The sequence below is a fragment of the Solanum stenotomum genome, chromosome 8 (genome assembly GCF_019186545.1).
Source record: "Solanum stenotomum isolate F172 chromosome 8, ASM1918654v1, whole genome shotgun sequence".
Classification (NCBI taxonomy): domain Eukaryota; kingdom Viridiplantae; phylum Streptophyta; class Magnoliopsida; order Solanales; family Solanaceae; genus Solanum; species Solanum stenotomum.
Genome location: NC_064289.1, coordinates 14,594,921 through 14,604,134, shown reverse-complemented (window position 1 = coordinate 14,604,134; position 9,214 = coordinate 14,594,921).

Here is a 9,214-nt window from a genome sequence, read left to right as displayed (position 1 = left end):
TATCCCTATCACATAGGATGCCTCACCCATATCTTTCATTTCAAAGTTCATAGAGAGAAAGTCTTTCGTCTCACGCAATATGCCTAAATCATTAGCAGCAAGTAAAATGTCATCAACATACAGGACTAAAAATATAAACTTACTCCCACTAATCTTTTGGTATATGCACCGATCAACGGTAATTTCCCTAAATACAAAAGATGTCTTGGAAGACGTGCTCAGATGAAAATTCTAACAGCTAGGTTAGCTTTGGAATATCGATTTTGGTCTAGAACGACCCTTTGTTCACTTTCCGAGGCTTTAGATGCCCGTTGTGGAATCTGGCTCAAAACGATACTGGGTGTGGGACCCACTTTTCATCGAAGCGATCTCCAATGGAAATTCTGACTTCATCGTTGAGTCCGAAATATCATTTCCAATCAGATTCCATATATGGTTTGTGTTTTTTCGACTCTGAACGAGTCCGGAACATCGAAATTTAAGTTTGAAGAGTTGTTGAATTCTAACGCGGTGGTGACGTGGCAGAGCCACGCGACGCCACGTGGCAGCGTGTTGAAATCTGGAAATTTCCAGATTTAAGGACAATTTTCGTCCATTTTATTTCCTCATCTTCAAACATAGATATCTCCTTCATTTTAAGCTCAAATTAGGTGATTCAAAAGGCTAATATCAAGAGAATTTTGTGGGGAATCTAGAGGTGAGCTCAGAAACGCGAGGGGAGGCTTCGTTTGAGGTAAGGAATCGAATTTAGCTACTGCTAGAGTGATTTCGGAATGAATTTTTGTTGAACTTTGAAAGGTTAGATCTTGATCATCTTAGGTCCGTTTTGAGTCATTCTTGAGGCTAACTTGTAGAGTTTTTTGCAAGGATCGTCGTGGTATAATACGTTTGGGTTGGAAGGGTCTCGTTTTTCAAGAATTTGGTGATCAAGGGGCTGCCAAGTCGTAAGTTAAGACTTATTAATGATTTTAATTGTTGGGGCTGATTTGCTATGTTTTAGGCATCTTTTTGTGCTAAATTTTGGGGTATTAGTTTAGTAAGGTATTTGGGACGTTTTCACGGATTCATTTTGGGGATTCCAATTGTGGGTCCCACAATCCCATTTTAGACCCAATTTTGGGTCCGTCTCCTAAAAATATAATTTTAGTGTCAACATATTCGTAATGACGAGGTGATTAACCTTTTGATAGTGGGAAAGCATTTGGAGACCATTCGGAGGGGAAAAGCTCCGGTACCGTGAATTGGAGCACGCGTGATCAACTTTCAGGTAGGGTATGGCTTTCCCCTCGTGAGATTGAGCATGTTTAGGCAATTGTTTATTGATTTGCTTGAGTATGGAGGGGTTCGGGTGTCGAGCATGCTAAATTTCTATAATTTCTGTCTTAGACCTTATTTCGGGAAATTGTTGGATTATGAAAGCATGACTCTTGATATTATTGAACATCCATACCTTGTGGTGTATATGATAATATTGATTTGAAGTATGTTTGGCCTTAGTCTAGGCTTAGACTAGTGTTGTCATAAACTTGCGAGGGTTCGGATGTCGTTGGGCAGTAGAACTTTTTCCGACGTTGTTTCGGACGGTCAGCTCCTTGTAGACTGAAATAGCAGACTTGAGTCTAATAGTCTAAGCCTTAGCTAGGCGGTAACTCAGCTTATGACCTTGTATCCATAATGCCCTGCGTTTCTATCGGCTACAGATACCCGGTTAAAGTCTGTGGTCTAGCTTACCCACTATTGGATACTTCATCAGCGATTTGGGTATATGAGGGTCAGACTGAAATGATTATTTACGATAATCGATTTGGTGATATTTCCCGCGACGTATGGTTGGATATTGATTCTTAGCTACAGCACCCGGTTAGAGTCCGTGGTCCAGCTTACTTATGTCCAGGCTTAGCTATAGTACCCGGTTCGAGTCCGTGGTCCAGCTTACCTGTGATCTGATTTTGGCTACAGTACCCGGCTCGACTCTGTGGTCCAGCTCACCCGTGCCTGACCTTTGGCTACAGCACCCGGTTTGAGTCTGTGGTCCAACTTGCACGTGGTGCATTCCCAATTCCTTACTGAAGCTTCAGTTTAGTCTTGATTACTCTCATCTGTAGGTTGAGGTTTTGGAGGTTGGAGATGTTCCGATTAAAGTCCGGGACGTAATGAGATCTTGGAATATAATTGGGAATGGTTCAGTTAAAGTCTAGAAATTGGTAATATTGTGATAGACCTTCTAGCTCCACTCTTTTACTTCAACTGCCAGTGCATTTACCGGGCTTATGGGGGTCCGTGCAGGTGGTTTCTTTTATTGTGCACGAGCGTACCCTTCGGGTTTATGGGAGCCCGGCGGAGTTAGTTAGATTCCTTGTCTTTGTTGCCTGTACGCTTGTGTACATACCCACATTTACTACTTTTTTGCCCTTGATTGTGACCCTTTATTCGCATTTCAGTTTACTTTTGCTTATCTTGATCAGTCGGCCTGATGCCTACTGGGTACCTGTTGTTATGGTACGCATACTACACTCTGCATCTATTTTCGTGATGCAGGTCCGAGTACTAGCTACCGACGTTGATTCGAGCCAGCTGCGGTCGTGATCGGAGGCAAGGGTGAGCACACAACGTCCTGGATTTGCCCGTCTCCTTCTGTACTTACTTTTGCTTGTCTTTTGCCTTTTTGGACAGCTTGTTTCTGTAGTCCACTTGTAGGACTTGTACTTTTTTAGCAGCTCTGTACTTGTGACTTCTAGGTTTTGGGAGGAATTCATTTTGTGTATATATGTCTAGTCGTTTCCGCCTTTCATTGCATGTTCTTGTTATATTTATTACTATTTTAGGTTGATTGGTTGGTTTTCTCCCCTAACATCCCATTACTTCGAGTTCCGGGATATGGGTCGGCTTGCCTACTGGTAGGTCATATAGTAGGCGTCATCATGACCTGAGAAATTAGGTCGTGATACATGAGACCACAATGGAGAATATAGCCAGAAGAATAACATTTGTATGTTGTGTTAGAGCTAATATAACAGCCAAACTCTTCCTAGATAAATGTAGTTTTTAGAATATATTGTTGTTAAAATAAAATAAGATAGTAGCGGAGTGCAGATATGTAGAAAAATAATGTGTATATTAAAGTACAAGGATTTATAAATTATAACTAGAAATAAGTAATATTTATAAAAGTGATATTAGATATGAGAAAAAATAATAATAATAATATGAAGTGCAACAAAATAATAAGTTACGTACAGAGAAAACTAAACAAAAATATAGATTTTGTACCTTTTTACGTATGACATATAAATTTATATGTACCTTGTATTTTGAACCTGTTAGCATACCTAAAATCTTCAAATAACGTGTTAAGAAATTAAATATTATTCGTAATATTTGATTTTAGAGATAATAATATGACAAATAAATTTATTTTATTTTTTTATAAAGGAGATGATTTAAAGAATATAAAATGTGCCTAGTTATTGGTGTCCCACGCCAAATCATTATCCTTCTACCTTTACTTTTAAAGAATCTAAAAAAAATAGTCTAATTATTTCAAAGATAATGTATTAGGCATCTAAATATTTAACTAAAAATGCTAAAGTAGTTCCTATTGGTCTATTTAACTTATGTAATTATACGTAAGAGACTTTGGTTATCCTAAAGGGAAGGATTGAAAGCTCACTTTTTTTAAGATTTGTTGAAATGTAGTTAATCCGTCAAAATTAGATTAATTAAAAGAGGACTAAAAAAAATTTAAGAAAAATATAAACATCCGAATATAAATTAACCTTAAAAAAAAAGATTGAGAAAAGGGATCTCAAAAGTGAAACAATGTCTACTATGATTTTAGAGATGCTTTTTCATGAAAAAAGCTAATGTAACAAAAGTTTTTAAGGGCTAAGGAAGCCAAATTTGGCATATGTAACCCACACGCTTGACTAGAAAAAGAAGGGTGTTTTATTTTATTTGAAACCTACATCTTCATCTCTTAAAGCTGCCTATTTAAAGTCCTCGCAAAGAGCTGTGTGTTTTACTCTAAATAAATCAATATTTGTACAAAACATTGCTCATTTATATGTTCTAATAAATATATGTTCTTGTCTTCAAGGTTGTACCTTTAATACTTAACTTGCTATACTTTAAAGCCCTTAAAACGTGATGCTTTTAAACTTTTTTTTAAAAAAGATATGCACCAAAGTACATCACTTTGAACTCAAAACACCACATCATAAAGCTCTCATGACATAGCATTTCTGTTCCAAAAAAATACATATATTTTGCACTAAAAATCTGCACTGCTGGGCTGTTTAAAGCAGCAGTTTTTACCTCTAAAAAATCTGCATTTTAGCTGAAATCTTACACGTTAAAGCCCACAAAAACGTTGTGTTTTGGACACAAAAAAAATCTGCAGTTTCACACTCAAAAACTGCACCTTTTGAGCTTAAAATTCAACACTTTTCAACTTCAAAGCGCTGCACTTTTGAGACCCAAAATAAACTTTAAGTTGCTAAACTTATATTCTAAACACTTGTTTATGAAAGAAAAATCTGAAAATAAATCCACAACATTTGAAAACATTATTCCCATAAGAACTTCTTTATAATAATAAAAAAAAACATGTTCTCATGGCTGCAAAAAATGCATCCAAGTAACAAATAAACTTAGTTGAAAATATGTTATTCTAAATTAAATAACTATAATAAATTAAATATCTAAAGGGATGGAGATGAACGACTATGTCTTATATCGCTCACAATAGGTTTCTATAAACCCCAAAAAATAAAGCAAGCATAAATATAAAACATTAATATGGAAAAATGTTAGTCAAAATAGCAACACATATATGTATATATAAAACACGTGAAATTTTGAAGTGGGGAGGAAGCGTAGGACACTATTGACCCGATGAAGGTTGCTAGACACAAGCGATAATGTAGGCGAGCACAAATCCGATTTGGGCAGATAAATGGAGTCGTATCATAACTCCAAATGCGCTCCCAAGTGTACATGTGAAATAAAGAAAAGAAAAGGATTAGCATAACACATGTTACCGGTTAAATTGTATGAATATAGTAAGTAATTGAGGAGGACGTTCCTAAATTCCAATTGAAAGAAACCAGGATGCCAATGATAAAGATGGAACATAAATCACACAGGGTATACTTATAGGAATGGTTTGAGAGAATTCCAAATTTAAACCAACTTAACTAATAACTTTATTAAAAAAAATTCATGGGAAGATAAGAAGTTAGCATTTGTCATTTTAAAAGGGAAGTGATAGAGAGTCTCCATAGGAAGGTGATATCAAACCAGAGAAGAGATCAAATGTTCCCAGTACTTGACCTCTCATGCCATACATTTCCACTACATGCTCAAGCTAAATTAACACATGCATACAGTCGTGTTTATCAATTTAGGCAGATCACAAAAAGATATCATTGGCTCGCTTTGAAAATTGAAACAGAGAACTGAAAGAATAGAGAATCAAATTGAAATCACTTAGTCAAAGAAGAGATACAACTATCTTAAAACAGGAAGTAGAATATGAATCTAACTTAAGTTATTACACCACGACTTGATCATAATAACCAGTTAACGCTAAGCCTTCTTATATGTGAGCAAATGCGAGGAGGTTTAAACAAAGACATGGACTAAATTTGAACTATAATGGAAGGTAAAAATTTAAATTTTAAAAGATTTTGTTTATATCATACTAACGATCAATGATAGATTCTACGATGAGCTGCGATGCTAAACTAAAGGAAACAGGTAACTTAAAGTCAAGGTTTTCAATAGGGAACTAATGCATAAATATGAGATTACTTTTGTGTTTAGACTTCATCAACTTTTTATGAAACCAAAATACGTCATTCTCGAACAATACGAAATTATGAAGGAGTCTAGAATGGATCAACTGATTCTTTATTACTTAATACATACGTTGAACAAAATGGAAGAGCAAAATTTAAGGAGCTAACATATTCTAAATCGAATCGGGACGGAGCAACTGTATACCAAAGAGTTAAAAAAAAAAACTCTAGGCAAGACAAGCTTTAGATGAATCTTACAACAAAGCTATTGAAGTTGAACCTGATTGCCAAACATTAGAAAAGGTAATTTAAACTTTCGGCCAAAAATAAAGTTAGAGTTAACAGATTCAGCGATCAATTTGACAAGATTAGAACGCATTAGTGGACGAATTGGAATCCATGTACTATCAACATATTCAACAACACATACGAGCTAGGCTTTTGACTACTATTAATGCATGAAATTCCCAACAAATCTCCACACAAAACGGAAGTAGGAAGAAGTAAAGAAATCAATCAGCCCAAGCTTAGAATGATCGATTAGATCAGCCACATACAGAACATTACAAGAAACACAAACTAAAAAAAACGCACAGAGAGAAAAAAAAATTTACCTTTTTGGGGCAGCAAACTAAGGCTTTGACGTCAAAGATTCCAACTTCGAACTCCTTTCCCGAACTCAAACTCGAGAAGCAAAGAGAAAAGAGACAAACAAACAGTTGATTCTCAGATTTTTGGATTGTTTTTCTCCTTGTTTTTGGATTGTTTTTTTTTTGAGATTTTTTTTCGATGCCCTCGATTGAGAACCCAAGGGTCTTTTATAGGTAATTTTGGAGAGGCTTCCACTCTCATACCTATAAGATAAATGGTGAGACGAACCAAAATCCGATGGTTCTTCGCCTCCCCCACTTCTTAGGCGGAGCAATTATGATGGTCGAGACTTCTAGGCCTGCTTTGGGTAAAAAATAAGTCGAAAAAGATGTAAAGTTGATAGAAAAGGGAGTGTGATTGATGGACGGCGGAGATAATGTTGGAACCGCCGGAAATTGTTGTTTTCCGGCGGTCCGAAGCCGTTCTTGATGGGAGGGGTCGTCTGGCATGGGGAAGGAAGAGGCGTGCAGCGTTTGGGGAAGACGGAGAACTAAGGGGCGTGGTCTAGGGAAAAAACTGGGCGGCTTGCACTATTTTGGGGAAAAGAAGAAACAAACGTTTCTTTTTCTTTATGGGGAAGGGGAGAAACGTTGGGGTCTTTAGGGAGGAAGAAGGTCTTGATTAATTTGGGTCGTCCGATCGTTTGATCGGACGTTTAATAAAAATTATGGAGTCTTTTTTTAAAAAAAATAATTATTATTATTATTATTATTATATATATATATTAAATAATGATAAAAGCTTAATTAACTAGGGCCGTTAGATTTAATCGTGGGGTCAAAATTTAAGATAAAAAAACACAATCCATGTGCTCGCCTACATGGCATACATGGATTGACCGGTTTAAGAAGACTTGGATTGCCAAATTTGCTCAAATTCAATTCATTTAAATTATAACCTCTTCTATATTAAATAGTCATAATTTATTAAATTAAAATAATTATTTTTCAAGATTAGCTTATTTGATAAAATTAGTCACTATTAAGATTAAATTAAGTGTAAAAAAAATGTACGAAAAATAACTATTGCGACAAAAGAAATTATATTTGAAAAAAAAAATAGATTCAATCTTTCTTTTTTTAAGAACGAAAATTATTTTAAAAAATGAGAAAGTAAGTAGTAATATAATATAAATAAATTTATGAGGTAAAATAAATAATTAAAATATTTTCGTGTTCCTATAAGATTTTCATAACATATATATATATATATTATATATATATTATTATTATTATTATTATTATTATTATTAGTTTAGTTAAATATGGAGAGCCAAAATTGGGTGTCAACAACTGTTTTAGTGAGATAGCCAGTAGAGTGTTGCTGGCTTAGCTTTGTAACTACTATTTTGGTGATTAATAAAATTTCTAATTACCAAAAAAAAAAAAAGAGATAAATAAAAATAAAAAATTAAAATAATAAATGTCTAAACATAAACGGAAAAAAATATTAATATATAAAAATAGACTGAGTGAGTATCATAGAACTACCAAGCAGTGTGGTAGGTGGAGAGTGGGGCGTAGAACTCTAGAAAAATGAAAACTTCAAGGAATTAAAAACCTTGTTGATTATTTAATGATTCATTCCGCTAATAGCTCCACATTTACTTCGGCGTTAACTTGATATACTATTATTTTTACTTCTTAAATTTTAATTTGACATACTATCTATAAGAAAATAATAATTAATATAGTAAGTTTATTATTTTATTTCTATTAATTAATAGAGTCTCAAATATATTTACTTACTAGGTAAATTACTCGTGCTTCGCACGGGATTGAACTATTTCATCAAGGTTATCTATGATCTTTCGATAATATTCATATTTTCGATACATACACGAAATTGTCAAAAACATTTTTAGGCTAAGGCAAGGCATTTCTCCGAAATCTTAAATGCTATGTTTTTTAATTTTTTGTTATAGAAAAATTATGAGTCATAGAGAGATTTTAAGTATAAAAAAGAAGTCTAAGAAAATCTCCATAGAAATTGTTGGTCAGAAGTAATGAAATTTACTAAATTCCAAAAAGTTGTAAAGAACAACATCAGACGTTAAGGAAGAGACCAAAAAGCTTCAAACAACAACACTACCAAGTAAAGTGGAACATCACGTCCATACAAGAACATAATTAACTAAACTCAAATGGAAGACCTTGAGCTCCTTTCTTATGAACCTCCATCAATTTGTTTTTATTATAGAATGACGTATCATATATATGTTAAAAATGACAACTGGATATTCTAAACCAAAATTTTGACATATAACATAGTAAAATCTAACAATATAATTTTGTGAGTACTTGAACTCACAAATATCCACAAATAATAATAAAGACAACCTTACTTTCCTAGCAAACAAGAAGAAAAAGGCATATTGTTTAACATATTTTTCAAAAAGATAGTGTATCGAGTTGTATCCAATCACAAATTTAATTGAAATAATCCAAAAGAAAGAGTTCTTACTTCTTTATAAAAAAACAAAAAAGTTTATCAAAATAAAGAGTCATCACTACAGTAAAAATGATCTTTGACGGCAATTGATAGCGTAATTGTTGCTAAATATGTATTTTCAGAGGCAATTGGTACTCTCTATAAATGTCCCTAAAGTTTATAGCAACATTGAATCTAATGACAATTAATTAATGTCGGTAAAGCTTCTAGCACTTTTCGTTAATGTTCATATTTATTGCCGATAAAAATTATTTTTGCTATAGTGTATTCAGGACATTTGTTTGTTTCAAGAAAACTTGATCTCTTATTATGCC